Raw genomic sequence first — 16,712 nt, 5'->3', positions numbered from 1 at the left:
TAGGAGAAAAGGGTAAAGGTTTGTCACAATTTCAAGGTCAGGCTAGTCTACATAGTAAGTTCCAGGCCAGTCAGGGATACATAATAGGCTTTTGTCAAAAAAAGAAAGAAAGAAAAAATTAAACAAAATTCTGAGACAGTAAAACATTCAGAAGGTAAAAAAAAAATCATACAATTTTTCAATTAAGTCCAAAGTTGGTATTAAGGATTTAAAAAAAATCTATGCCAAAAATAAAAATAAAGTATATTTATTTTTTAAATTTAGGAACATTATTATTAACTAAAATGCACAAACTAAATAAATGCCACTTACCAAAATTAAGCAGCCCCAAAGTCCATTCAACTCAGTGCAATTGTATACAGTTAGAGGAGCCCTTCTCTATCTATGAAGCTTTATACTGGATTTTACACTTTCACTATCTGGTATTTTTTAAGGAACTTATTCATCACTAGAAACAAGTCCTAAAAATATTAATTCATTTTTATTCATTACCTGCATTCACTCTTTCCTTATCCCTTAATATTTAGTCCTTCATTTTTCTCTTTACTACGTGTTTCCAATATTTGAAATTACATCATCTTGAGTAATTTTCCAAACTGAAGTAAATGGTAGGTACTTATATATTCCTATCATAGCCTAAGAAATAAGATGAAGGAAGTAAACATCAAATCCAAAAGTGGCAAATTATATTCTAAAGAAAAATTGATAATAAAATAGCTTTTAACAGCTAATATAGTTAATTTTTATTAATGTGCTTAAACATAACAGTAAAGAAATGGATATAATATTGACATATTTTCCTTAACATGATGCAGTGTCATGTTGAAAAGTGACTGTAGTGAAGATGGAGGTTTAGCATCTAACTCTGCTTTCCCTTACGATTTTAGTACCTCACTAATATGTTCCTGTGTACACAGAGACACATACATGTGCATGTGTGCATGTACACACACATGCATACATATACATACATGTGTACTGAAGGGATTTTGTGGTACAAATATGCAAAACTTAAAATGAAATATCAAAAATGCTTGTAAATATTTATCATTTGATGTCTTTGGAAGTAATCCTGCCAAATTATGGAAAAGATAGATAGCAGTCATCAAAAGATGAGTCCTTCAAATGCTGCATGTCACTTATGATTTCTTTTCTCCACATCATGAGCATGAATTAGTCCACTACAATTTGGGTTGAGAATTCAGAAAAAATATTTGTACATTTTAAAAATGAAATATCAGTAAAAATATTAGACACAATGCTTTGTAAAGTATCCATTGATATTGAAAGCGTTATGAATCACATATATAAAAATGCAATGAAACAGAAAAGTGAAATCATGAGGTATATGATTTTAAACACAGCAGACTGTAATAAACAGAACCTAGAATGCAAAAGAAAATTACACAAATATTCCTATAGTGCATTTCCATTATTTAACATACACCATACAACTATAAGTAAAAATGGACAGAAAAGTTACTCTATTGTTGAGGAGAGTGGCTACCTTGAGGGGTAGATAAGAAAAAGAGCTAGAGTTAGGGGAAACCATACATGAGATTCATAGAAAGAATTCATTGTTTTGCATTTCTAAAGAGTGAATATAGGCATATTCATGTTATCATTATTTGTATATCTTACATGTTTATTACATTATTTTAATATGTTAAATGATAAATAGGCAAAAGTGAGATTAAATTGTTTTCAATATCTGAAAATTTCTGTACATATATAGAGTGAACAAGTTCTGAAAGGACTTAAAAGCAAATAATACAAGTTTCCTTAGACTGATAATTTTTTTTTTTTTATGTTTCTCAATGTTTCTCTAAAGACAGGGAATGTATTTTTTGTACTTAGCCACGGATATGCAGCAAGTGCTTGAAAACAAAACTGTAACACATTCAATCAAATTCTAGAAAAGTTACCATTGTGAGTCAACAGATGTCTATTAGGAAACTGCTAAGCTTTAGATATGTAACTAAAAGGCAGGTGGCAGAACAACATGCTCTGAAAACCCAATGAGAACGTCTGCCTCTTTTCATGTCAATCATATCTGCGGAGGATTTTGGCTGAGTGTTTAAACAAGAAACTGGTTACAAAACTGCAGAAGATGACCTCAATCATCCAATCATGTCCCATTCAGGATCATTATTCTACTTTCAGGAACTAAGCACAGTAGCTGTGTGATAATGGTCATGTTTAAGTGGGAGTAGCTGCTCATTTTCATCCAGTCTCTTCAGACTGTTATTAAAATTTCACAGATTTTGCAAAGTGTCTGTTCCTTGAGACCTTACAAATGGGGTAGAAAGTATAAAGACTTTTTGATGTTCAGTGTCTTCCAGGATAGTTCAATCTACTTCATAAAGCAGCCTAGCAACAGCAAGTGTAGGTATTATTTTTTACAGCCTACTTTAATAAAGGTTCAACCTCCCCTCTAGCCCACCACCACTAGAGGCAGTGCAAAAGAAAGGTTATTAGGAAGTGGACCTATTTAGAAATAGTTCTTTGGGGCAAATCCAATCTTCCTCATTCTCAGTCCAGTCCATTAGTAAATAACAAATACAAATCAGCAGCTGCAGTCCAGTCCACTTGTCAGACTCCACACATTAATCATCATCAGCAGTTCAATCTAGAAGAAACTACAAAGCCCACCAAGCACCTGAGTCTATGGAAGCTGCAAGAAGCCCCAGAAAGCTCAGGAGAAACTTTTTGGTGAGTTTCTCTCTATGAAGTCACTACAAGGGCAGCTCAACAATGCAGTGTAAGGCAAACCAATACATGCTTGTTGTCAGCAAAGAATAGTGGGATAGAAGAAAGTGAACCAATGCTCTAGCTCCCACTGTCTGTGTGGTCATATTTATATTCCTTCTAAACATCAGGTGTCCTTTCACATGTCTCCTTTAACAAAACATCCTTTTACCTCTATGCCCCAGCAAAGCATCATTGGACATAATTGACTTTCCCAAGGAACCAGACATTTCCATGTTACTTTAAAGATGGTAGAAGCACCATTATTTTTACCTAGTGTTACTTAGATTTAAGTTGGATAGCATGATGTTATGACTTGTATTCTCCTTATCCTGTTATAATCTGTCTACAGCAAGAATCAAACACAAGCTAGGTATAAGTCCATGGTTAGTTTCAATGCTTTTCTTTATGGCCATTCATAAATTTTAACTTTCTCTAATCCTTGCAACACTTTTTATTTATAATAAAATGATAACTATGAACTCTATTTCATCCATACATTTTTTTTCAGTTTTAGGTATACTAATTTATGATATAAGAAATTCGTATTTATTTATTTTATTCTTCTCACATATATTACATGCTAACTGCAGTTTTTCCTCCATCCCCTGTCCCCAGCCTCTCACTCTGCCCCTATCCTCAGAGAAGAGCAGTTCTTCCATTGACATCAACCACATATGGCACAACAAGCTACCATAAGAGCAGGTAATACCATGTAATCAAGGTTGGATGAGGCAACCCAGTAAGAGGGAAAGGATACCATAATTAGGCATAAGAGTCAAGGACAGGCCCCACTCCCACTGTTAGGATTTCCACAAGAGCACTGAGCTACTCAACTATAACACGTATGAAGAGGACCTAGGTCAGACCCCTACAGGCTCCCTGATCTCTGCAAGTTTGCATGAGTCCCAGTCAGCTGATTCTATGGACTATGTTCTCATGGTATATCTCTGATCGCTCTGGTTCCTCTGTTCTTTCCTACCCCTGCTCCACAGGACTCTGTGAGCTCCTTCTAATGCTTGGCCATGTTTGGCTATGGGACTCTGTAACTGTTTCCATCAGTTACTGGATAAAGTTTCTTTGGTCTCTTGGATGAGATTGTGCTAGGCTTCAGTCCCAGTATCTCCTTTGTTGATTGAAGGTTTTGTGGCTGAGTTGGTGTCCTAAGTCTCTACTCTGGGCCTTGCTGTTACTGAAGATGTCAGTTCAGACTCCATTACTAGGAGTCTGCTAAGGGTACCCTTACAGGTTCCATAGAGTTTCCATTGCACCAGGGTTCCACCTTTCCCCTCCCAATTCCAGTTGCTTCTCCCAGTATTTTCTCCCTCCCCATCATTTGATCCTTCATGTTCCAAACCCCAGTCTATCAAGGCCACTTGTGAAATCTATTATATTTCCACTTCCCTGGGAGATCCTTGCATATCTACTTAAGCTCTCCATGTTGCTTATCCTCTCTGGGTTTGTGTACTAGAACATGATTGGTTTTTACTCTATAGCTACTATCCATTTATAAATGAGTACATGTTTGTCTGTCTGGGTCTGAGTTGCCTCACGTGGGATTACTTTTTCTAGTTTTATACATTTGCCAGGAAATTTTATGATGTCATTGTTTTTAACATCTGAGTAATATTGCATTGTGTAAATATATATATATTTTATCTATTCTTTAGTTGAGGAACATCCAGGTGCTTTCCAATTTCTGGCTATTGTGAATAAAGCATCTATGAACACAGTTGAGCAAGTATCCTGTGATAGTCTGGAACATCCTTTGCGAATAATATCACTACAAATTCTTAAGGATTATCAAGACAAATGTGATTTTTCTGTGTGAAGTTATGATTTATGGAAAAGTGATTTTAAGAAAATTCTATGTTTATAAATGCAGTTTACAAATTATAAGAAATAAATAGTTCTACACTAAAATGTCCACTTATTGCAATGTCTTTAATCTTCCAACTATAAAGGCACAGATTTGGCATAAAAATTTCATTTTGTTTTCTGGATTCACTGATAGAAAGACATTACTAGAGACATTATACAATAAGCTTTAGTTTAGGTGAGTGAGTACTGTGGAATGAAATGCCACACAGATTTTTGACAGGTAGCAAAGATCTCAGATGCATGCAAACAGAAAGAAAAAGTAGATGGTAAACTGAAGATAAATTGCCCTCCCTATTCAGTTTTTCTATGGTTGCTTCTCCAACATATACTGTCTTATTTGTACACTTGCTTTACCTGGAAAGTTTCACAAGACTAGGATAATGGCAATGTGAGGAACTAAAACCACTTTTTCAAGAATCAAATGTTGAAGTGTAAATTGGGGTAGATGAATTCTAGCAAGTCACACATAGGTTTTAGAATTAGATTCTTCTCATTTGGCATTACACTAGGCACATAATAGGTGCTTAATGTAAGTATTTTACTGAGTAGAGCAGCAGAACACTTGTGATGATTAATTTATCTAGCTATTTATTTACCAGTGTGAATGATACAGTATCATTATGACTTAGTAAACATCTTTTATTCTTTCACTTGCTAAATTAGCAAAATGATCTGAGATGAAGGAAACACTTTTAAGTAACCACTTTAAAGGATACAAAATGGCTATTTCTTTACCCTCTATTATTATTGTTGTAAACAAATAATTCATTAAGACACTGAAAGACTTTATTTCTAAAGTTCATGGGATAATCATAAGCAAAGTGGATTCCATTACTAAAAATGAAAATGTAAGTAAGAAACTAGGAAAAGTTTTACTTTATGGTAAAATTATGCACCACCATAATGAAAATGTGTAGGACTGTGTAGGTTATAAAATCTTAAAGGGATTTCAACTTACAGGGATAAAGAAATAAATGAAGCAAGTATTAAGTAATCTTATATTACATTGACCTGAAAGAAAGACATTAATAATCGATTAGGATGAACTGGGGTTTGGATGATCCTTTTCTTTTCCTAGAGTCCCTGAAAGTCAGCATCTAAGGTAAAGTCTGCCTTTCCCTTCAAGGTTAAGTGCTGCCATTGGCCTCTAATTTACCAAACTCTAATCTGGTCTGCACTGATTCTTGATAGCCAAAATCCAAGGCAACCGTCTGTGAAGCCTGGCTTTCATAGGATATCACCACACTTCTCAAATGTATCACTGCTTATCAATAGGACATTTGTCATTGCCCAAATAAAGGGGCTGTTCTACACTTGTTCTGAGAAACCAGTGGTAAATCTGATAGTACTGCAGAGACCATTCTCTCTTCCAATTCCTTAAGAGTTGTGTTATGGTACTACCACCATATTTGTAGAAGGTCATTACTGTATCAAAATTTCAGATAACCACCTCAGGATATACGAGTATAAAATGGATTCTTGCTAATGTTTTGAACTAAAAATTAAAAATGATTAAATATAGAAATAATAATAAATAAAATATGCCTAATATTTTGTATATGTGTTATAAGTATAAGCATATACATATATACTCATTAGAGTCACAATTATAAACTAATTCATTCTTCTGAAGTGGCCACATTTTATTCTTGGATAAAATATATCTCATTGGTGATATTATTTATAAACTTTTTGTATGAGTATTGTTTGGCATTATTGTCAAAATTAATAATTTAAAAAGAAACCACAATCAAACATCTCTGAATTAGTGTTAGGATTATGTTGAAATAAATGCATTTCACACTTTGTATCAATTTATTAAGATCTTCATGAGAAATATTTTTTAATGCTCATGCCAACAGGATTTTCCCAGCCTGGAATTTCATAAGCTATAGTCACTTTATATATTTTGTAAATATATACACATATATAATACATTTATATATTATAAAATATATATTTTATTAAAATCTATGGTGTATATTAAATAATGTATTTATACATTCTATTTATACATATATGTGAATATATTTGTAAATATACATATATATATATTATTTTGCTTAATCTCAGAGTCAAATCTGCATTCTACTAGTGATATACTGATACTTTATGACTGGCATTTTTTATATAAATTATATCTTTTGATTTTATTTTATAGCTCATTTTATACCATTTGTCCATTTTATTAATCTGTTTATAATTTATATTTTATTTAGTGATATCATAAAAGCCACTTCAAGTCCTTATTATCACCAAAATGAACATAAATTCTACTTATTAAAAAATATGTGAAGGCCTATTGAATATAGCACCTTAAATTTTAAAACAAATTTCAGAGGTGCTCATTGAAAGTGATTGCTTCATCAAAGAGGATAAAATATATGCACACACTTGAATGGTAAACTTGAAGAGCAATCTTCCACTGATGAAGAATAAATGATTCTGAAGTTATTCACTTATAGTTCACACCCACTACTTTAAAAAATAACAGTACCTGTAAAATTAGAAAACTGACTTAAGATCTGTTTCAAGTCACAATAAAACCTCAAAAGAAACTAGAAATACTGCTTTAACACAAATATATCATTTATTGTCTTACTATATAGGGTAGAAACTTTATTTTTAATTAAAAGTAGTACATTCATGGAGAACACTTAATCCTGAAGACATGTTATATGATTTGCTAATGGAAACAATTCAGCTTAAAAAGCACTAATGCATAATTTTGCCATATAACAGAACTAATATGAACCTTGTCTGTAAAACAGAAGGAATCAATATTATAGGAAATTATAATAAATAAAATTGAAACTGTTATATGTTATTAGAATGATTTGCCTTGTATAAACAAGCTCTATTAAAACAGCATCTCATGGACAAGATATCTTCATTTTTTAAAAGAAATGATGGAAATAAGTGCTAACTGAATAGGGAAAAGAACTACATAATAAAAAGAGAACATGTCATAAAGCAGAAGATGGAAGGAAAAACACACAGTTACACAAATATCTGAGTACTGTGAATATTTAGAAATCAAAACCATCTCATGAGATGATTCAAGAACACTCCAATGTTAGAATAGGGGTATCTGATAAAACTATGAGCTAGAGAATCAGCTCCTAGAAGAAATGGTAAAGTCAGTGTAACAATCATGAAATAAGAAAAATACTGTAATGTAATTTCTGTGACTTACTCAAGGGAGGGCTAAAAAGTCTCTTTGACAGCTACTTACTCAGTTAATGGTATTAACTAAAAGGGAGGTCAAATACAAACCTATCACATAGATTTGTGGTGAAAGTGCTTCTCAGATATTAAAATAATCAAAGATTATACAGCAAAAATTTAGAAGTGGGTGTACTGATGCCTTTTTGTCTTTGGGAGAAACATTAAAAAATTAATCAGACAGACAGGTCTATAATGTATGGTAGATAGCACAGTACTTTCCTAGATAAATGTGATTGATTTAAAAATCTTATTTATTGCATTTTAAGAGGATACATAAATTTATCATTACAGTACATAATACTTTTTCCAATATATCTTTTATTAGGGTTTGATTGGTAGCAATTAATTCAGGCAAGGATTCTTCAGCCATCTGACACAAGATGGTTCAGAAAGAGAATTTTGGCAATTGGAAAAAATAAAACTCTGTGTTGTACCATTCTTGATTAGTTTTTCTTGCTTACAGTAGTTACAGTAAATGCTTATGATGCATATATGTCCTATGGCATGCTCTTAAGTGACATTCTGGTATCCCAGAGTATTATTATTCTCATTTTACAGAAAGAAAACTATTTTACAGAAAGGTTATATATATTATATAATAGATATAATTATAATAATATAATTATACATAATATATATTATATAATATATATAACCAATCAGAAGTTAGTGAGGTTGTTATTAAAGTATATGTTTCTTTCCACAATTAAAATAGCCAGTGCTTATAAAAACATTATCCAAACTTCTAGTGGCTCTGCCCTTTTTAAAATTAATCTATTTATTTATTTATTTATTTATCTATTTATTTATTTATTTATTTATTTACTTTGCATCCCAATCGCAGTCTCCCTTGGTCCCCCTCTGACAGTTTGTCCACCCACCCTCCTCTTCTTTTCCTTTGAGAGAGTGGACACTCCTCCCCTGTATTCCTTTACCCTGGCACATCAAGTATCTACAGGGCTAGGTGCTTGTTTCACTGAGGCCAGACAAGACAGCCTAGTTTGTCCACAATATAGGCACCAGTTTTATGGATAGCACCTGATACAGTTCTGGATCCATGTGAAGACTGAGATGCACACCTGCTACATATGTGTGGTGAGGCGTAGGTCTAGCCAGTATATTCATTTTGGTTGGTGGTTCAGACTCAGAGAGCTCCCAAGGGTTCAGGTTAGTTGACTCTGTTGATCTTCCTGTGCACTTATACCCCATTCTTGACCATTAATCTTTCCCCCAACTTCTCAAAGAGTTCACAACCTCCATCCAATATTTTGCTGTGAGTCAGCTGCTGGGTGGAGCCTCTCAGAGGACAACCATGCTAACTTCCTGTCTGCAAACAAAACAGAGTATCATTAATAGTGTCAGAGATTGGCACTTGCCCAATGGGATGACGCTCTAGTTGGGCTGGTTATTGCTTGGCCATTCCCTCAGTCTCTGCTGCATCCCAGTCCATGAATTTCTTGTTGTCAAGATAAATTTTGGGTCAATAGCTTTGTGGGTAGGTTGGTGTCCCAATCATGATCACTCCACTGGGATTCCTGTCTGGCTACAGGAGGTGGCCTCTTCAGTTTCCATATCCCTACTACTGTGAGTCTCAGCTAAAGTCATGCACATTGATCTTGGGAGTCTTCACTATCCCAGGTCTCTGGGACATCTTCAAGATGCTACCTATGTACCCATCCCCAACAGCTACAGTTTTCCATTCAGTCTCATGGCCATCTGGCTATCTCCTCAGTCTCCTCTCACACCTGATCCTGAAATTTCCCATGTTTCTTTCTCCATCACTGTTCCCACCTAGTTCCTTTCTTTCATCCACCTCTTATGACTATTTGACTTCCCTTTCTAAGTGAGATTTAAGCATTCTTTCTTGGGCCTTCTTTCTTGTTTAGTTTCATAGGGTCTGTGGAGTATAACATGTGTATCCTGTATTTTATGGCTAATACTGGGACTGGGTTACCTCACTCAGGTGATATTATCTAGTTCCATCTATTTGCTGCAAAACTCATGATATCTTTGTTTTTAAAGTAAGCCATTGTGTAGATGTATCACATTTTCTTTATCCATTCTTCAGTTGAGGGGCATCTAGGTTATTTCCAGTTTCTGGCTATTATGAATAAAGCTGCTAAGAACATAGTTGAGCAAGTGTCCATGTAGTATGGAGGGGCATCATTTAGGTATATGCCCAGAAATGGTATAGCTGGGTCTTGAGCTAGAACTAATCTTGATTTTCTGAGAAACCACCAAATGAATTTCCAAAGTGGTTATAGAAGTTTGCATTCCCACCAGCAATGGAAGAGTGTTTCCCTTGCTCCATATCCTTGACATCATGTGCTATAACTTGAGTTTTTGATCTTAGCTATTCTGACGGGTATAAGATTTTGAATCTTAGAGTTGTTTTTTATTAGCTTTTCTCTGATCACCAATTACTTTGAACATTTCTTTAAGTGTTTCTTGGCTATTGGAGATTCCTCTGTTGAGAATTCTGTTTAGCTCTGTACCCAGTTTTTAAACTGCATTATTTGGGTTGTTGAATTTTAACTTCTTGAGTTCCTTATAAAGTTTGGATATCATCCATATTTCCTGGTGTTTAATGTATGAAAAGTAGCAAAATATTTTTTTCAATCAGTCTTAAGGGAACTTTACACCTGATATTTTGATTGCATTTGTGTGATAATAAAACAATTCAAAAAGGACTTTTTGAATTTTTCTTTATTTGACCACAAGCTGACTGTGACACTGGATATGAATAGTCCTGTGAACTAATTTCATGAGTTAAAAAAAGCGAACAAACATCTGAATGTGTCAACCTATGGATTTATCCTAATAAATAAAAATCTAGACAGCAATAGAAAACCAAGAGGTAATATACAGGAGAAGAACAACTACACAAATTAGATAAACTCTGAGCCTGCTGGTTATTTTTAGGTTTCATATTTCTGACTCATCAGAGAATATTGCTATCACCATTTCATTCTCTCTCCCAATAGCCCTGCTTTCTGGAACCACTGGGGGAAAAGTCTATAAAATGGTTACTAATTGACATAAGATTTAAAGGGTTAGCTATACATAAATAATATGCAAGAAATCATGTTAACATACTGACATTGGAGGAGCAAATGCAACTTGGACTGAGGTCTAAAAGTTATTGGAAGTTTCCATGGTGATGGTAAAAAAACAAAACCATTTAAGTGGAGCTAGAAAGATTGCTCAGTAGTTAAGATCACTTGCTAGACGTGGAGATAAACAGGGTTCAGTTTTCTCTTCTTAGCACTCACATGGTGGTTCACAACGACTCCCAACCCTCAGTTACAGGGGACTTATCACCATCTTCTGACCATTTTGGTTACCAGGTACTCATATGTTACACATGTATATACACAGGCAAAACATACAACTACATAAAAAAAATCTAAAAAAAACCCATTATTAATAGAAAGAACAATATGGGCAAAGTTGCATGGCTATATATATTGTAAATGAAACATTTATGCTTTAGACTCTCCCAATATTATTTAACCATGAAGCATTTATATATAAATTTAGAAGTTAGAGCCTTAGAAAATATATGGGTTTGAGACAAAGAAATAATGATATACAATTATTTGGAATAAACTGGCATGATACCTTAAATTCTAACAACCCATAAGCCCACACATTTTTTTCAATGTTCCGCAGAAAATAAAATGCCTAATGTGGAGTCTAGAATAGAATATGAGCCAATATTATTTGAGATATTGACTGAACTATGGTTCTTTATTAATAAATATAGCTGAACAACAACTTATGTACAACATGTACAAGGGTCATTAATGTTCCATTTCATATCTATCCAGCCCATCTCGAAATAAATTTGTAACTTTACTTGTTCCCACAGAGTTGACAATGCCATGTTTCAAATGGCTGTACTCATTGACTTTACATTAGAGAGGATTGTCTGAAAGCATAGGCATCGCATGCTTTGTGGGAAACCTGGAAGTGTCTGGGACGTATTTCCCTAGAAACTACATTTGACCAATGATTTTTACCAGCTAGAAGTTAAATATTTTTTCTCTCTTGTTTTTTAATTATTATTTTATTTACAGTTCAAATGCTACCCCGAAAGTTCCCTATAACCTCCTGCCCCTGCTCCCCTACCCACCCACTCCCACTACTTGGCCCTGGCCTTCCTCTGTGCTGGGTCATATAAAGTTTACAAGACCAAGGTGCCTCTCTTCCCAATGATGGCTGATTAGGCAATCTTCTGCTACATATGCAGTTAGAGATACAAGCTCAGGGGGTACTGGTTAGTTCATATTGTTGTTCCACCTACAGGTTTGCAGCCCCCTTCAGCTCCTTGGGTACTTCCTCTAGCTCCTCCATTGGGGGGCTGTGTTCCATCCAATAGCTGACTGTGAGCATCCACTTCTGTGTTTGCCAGGCACTGGCATAGCCTCACAAGAGACCACTATATCAGGGTCCCTTCAGCAGAATCTTGCTGGCATGTGCATTAGTATCTGGGTTTGGTGGCTCATGATGGGATGGATCCCCAGATGGGGTAGTCTCTGGATAGTCCATCCTTTCATCTTAGCTATAAATTTTGTCTCTGTATCTATATCCTTTCATGGGTATTTTGTTCCTTATTCTAANGAGGAATGAAGTATCCACACAATGGTCTTCCTTCTCGGTTTTCTTGTGTTTTGCAAAATGTATCTTGGGTATTCTAGGTTTCTGGGCTAATATCAGCTTATCAGTGAGTGCATATCTAGTGACTTCTTTTGTGATTGGGTTACCTCATTAAGGATGATATGCTTCAGATACATCCATTTGCCCAAGAATTTCATAAATTCATTGTTTTTAATAGCTGAGTAGTACTCCATTGTGTAAATGTACCACATTTTCTGAATCCATTCCTCTACTGAGGGACATCTGGGTTCTTTCCAACTTCTGGCTATTATCAATAAAGCTGCTATGAACATAGTGGAGCATGTGTCCTTATTACCAGTTGGAAGATCTTCTGGGTATATGCCCAGAAGAGGTATTGTTGGGTCCCCCAGTAGTACTATGTCCAATTTTCTGAGGAACTGCCAGTCTGATTTCCAGAGTAGTTGTACAAGCTTGCAATCCCACCAGCAATGGAGGAGTGTTCCTCTTTCTCCACAACCTCACTAGTGTCTGCTATCACCTGAATTTTTAATCTTAGCAATTCTGACTGGTGTGAGATATGTTATCGTACTTTGTTCTCTGAGGAAGAAATTCTGAACCATGCTCAACATAAAACTTAAGAGGATCATCAACATGACAGAACACTTATTCACCTTGATGGACCTCTTATCAAAGCCTTTTTAGGAAACTATTCCTGTCCTTAGTCATCTTTCCTATTATATGCCAGAACTTTATCATCATATATATATATATATATATATATATATATATATATATATATATATACTTGTATTTATCTATTTTTATTACATGACTTACTTTTGAAGGAATGCAAATTAGACCGACAGCTCACAATGCACAATTTCCATTACTAATTAAACAATGACATCTACTCCAGAAAGGATGACATTTTTGACTTCTGGAGAAAAAGGAAAATAACTGTTTTAAGTATCTTGGTAGAGGGGTCAAAAATTGAGACTACAAGCCCCAGAGGAAAGCATTATTTACTTAGAACATTAAAATTTTGATTTTTACTGCATGTGAGCAGTAGACTACATTAGTGCCTACTAAGTCCTGGGCTTATTTAATCTAAAAGCAATTCACTAAAAAAGATTCAATAATTGAATTTGATAGATGGCTTTATGCCGAAATGTGCATTAACCCCTTTTGATCCTAATTACCTATTTTGAGAGTGTTAAGTTTTACTTGCTAAATTAAGCTTAGAAGGCGTTAACTTACATTTCATTCAAGTGACCTATAAGTGCCCCCATCCAAACTTCTTGGAAAATCTCCCAAGCAGGTTCAACTCAACAACCCATATAACTATTTTAGATATTGAATTAGTAACAATGGTAGACTAGAGGCTGAATGAGCAAAAGAGCTATATTTATATTATTTATATAATATCTTCAGTCCCTAATACATTTCCTTTCAGTTACAAAGTTCTCAACAAAATGTTACAGAGTAAATGTGCATCAAGCATTCTCCATGTATACAGTTTTAATATTACTCATACATATTTTGAATGAGGAAATTTGTTATCCAGAAGATAGCAGTTCTAAGGTAAAAATACTGGCATGCATTTGTCCTTTATCTTCGGTATGAAGTTTATAAAACCAGAAAACTCCTCCTTTCTGTCCCATTTATGTATCTATATATAGAAAATAAGAAGCAGGAGGAAGCATAAAAGTTGGAAAATATGAGTAACCTTTACAAGAAACCATTTACTCATGAACATGTCTAAGCTTACCACCCTCCATCATTTCATAAGAACTGTGAAGAAGATGGAGGACTTGAGGTCAAACTCAATTTTACTAAAATCGTTATGCAGTATTGACACAAAATGATTTTAGAAAAGTATTATTTCAAATTTATAGCAATTAAAAATAGTTTATCAAGTAATTACAGATTATTATTTTCTTTTAGAAGGTTTGTGCATATATTATTGATTTATAATGGGTAAGTAGGTTTATTCATTTGGATTTGATGTTGTTCCCAATGTTAACAATGTACAGGTAATTATTAACAAAATAAAGAACTTATAAAATTAGGCGTGCTCTACATGATAACTGAGTTTCTACAGAATTCACTAAGTTCATAGTTGATTCAGCCTTGTTAGTTTTTTAGTTCCCTCACATCTTATACTATTAATCTCAGTCAGTTTGATAGGTTGTCTACCCAAACCTGGCATTTTTCTTTGCTGTAAGATTTTTAAGGTCTATACATTTTGTTATGATGTTTGCAACATCCAGATTACACAAATCTGAAGTAATATCATTAGTATCTGCTATTAGTCTCAGAATTGCTACTTACTGTAGAAAGTTCATCTGGCCAAGATTGAGAGCAGTACTTACTATGACAATAAATATAAATATTTATAAGGTAGTTAAGAAGTAAGAAGGGTGATTTGGGAATGGGTATGACCAAGACACATTATAATTATGTACCAAACCACCAAATAATATATATTTGTCTTTAAAAATATTTGTCATAAAATATATTTTGATATTTCTCCTCTTCCAAACCCTTCCATATCCCACCCAAATTGTTTCCAACAAAACTTTATCCCTTCTTCTCTCAAAACAATTCAGAAAAACCACGAAATTCAAAAGTAAAAATAAACAAAGAAACAAAAAATTATAACATAAAGCCAAACAAATTCTCTCTCTTTCTCTCTCTCATACACACACACACACATACACACACAGAGATATATATATATACAGAGAGAGAAAACAATAACAACAACAATAAAAACCTGTCAACCAAACAAAAATCATGAAGTTCACTTCATGATGGACAATGACTCCTGCCCTGGAGTGTGGTCAATATAACCAGTTACAATGGATTTGGGGGGGGGGGAGGCATATTTTCCTTTTGCCATCAGGCATCAAATAAAAACAGCTTTGTGACACTGTCTGCACTCATGGCATATCTGCAGGCCTGTTCCCCCACCCCACAGCCCTGACTGTCACCCAGGAGGACCCTTCTAACCAAGGACACCACCACTGAAACTCTTACCCCAATACCCAAGCCTGCCGGGACCCCACAAAGTCTAGAGGATGTGGCCTCTGCCCTGCCCTGTTGAAACCCCATCTCCTTCCCTGTTCACATCTCCACTTGCACTCAGGGTGTATTGAAGATGCTTTCCCTCCACTGGTTCTGCCTGTTTCCCAGGAGTCCTGCTTTTACCAGAGGCACAGCACTGCCTGCCTCCCAGGAGGCCTGTTCTAACCTAGGACATCTAGGTCAGTTAACACCAGATGATGAAAGACAAGTGCAAGAACATAATCAACAGAAGCCAACACAATTTGGCACCATTAGACCCCAGCTCTCCTACCATAGCAAGCTCTAGATACCCTAACACTGCTGAAGAACCAGATTCTGACCTTAAATCCCATCTCATGAAGATGATAGAGACTTTTAAAGAGGATATAAATAATTCTCTTAAAGAAATACAGGAAAACACAGTCAAACAGGTAGAAGTCATTAAAGAGGAAATTAATAAATCCCATAAAGAAATACAGGAAAATGCAATCAAATGGGTGAAGGAAATGGACAAAATAGTCTAAGACCTAAAAATAGAAATAGAAACAATAAAGAAAACATGAATGGAGGCAACCCTGGAGATGGAAACCTAGGAAAGAGAACAGTAACTGCAGATACAAGCATCACCATCAGAATACAATAGACGAAATAGAGAATATCAGACATAGAAGTTATCAAAGAAGATATTTATATATCAGTCAAAGAAAATGTCATGTTTAAAAGTTTCTAACCCAAAACATCCAGGAAATTTGGGATACAATGAAAAGACTAAACCTAAAAGTAATAGGAATTGAAGAGGGTGAAAATTCTCAGTTCAAATGACCAGAAAACATCTTCAATAAAGTCTTAATGAAAACTTCCCTAATCTGTAAAAAAAGCCACAAGCATGCAAGAAGCTTAGAGAACACCAAATTGATTGAACCAGAAAATAATCCTCCTGCCATATAATAATCAAAACACTAAATATACAGAACAAAGAAAGAATATTAAAAGCAGTAAGGGAAAAAAGACCAAGTAACATATAAAGGCAGACCTATCAGAATTACACTCTCAACAGAGACTCTAAAAGCCAGAAGATCCTGGGTAAGATGTCATACAGAACCTAAGAGACCACAAATGCCAGCCTAGACTACTATGCCCAGTAAAACTCTCAATCACCATAGATAGAG

This window comes from Mus pahari, chromosome X (genome assembly GCF_900095145.1).
Source record: "Mus pahari chromosome X, PAHARI_EIJ_v1.1, whole genome shotgun sequence".
NCBI classification, from domain to species: domain Eukaryota; kingdom Metazoa; phylum Chordata; class Mammalia; order Rodentia; family Muridae; genus Mus; species Mus pahari.
Note: the sequence above shows the minus strand (reverse complement) of the source record.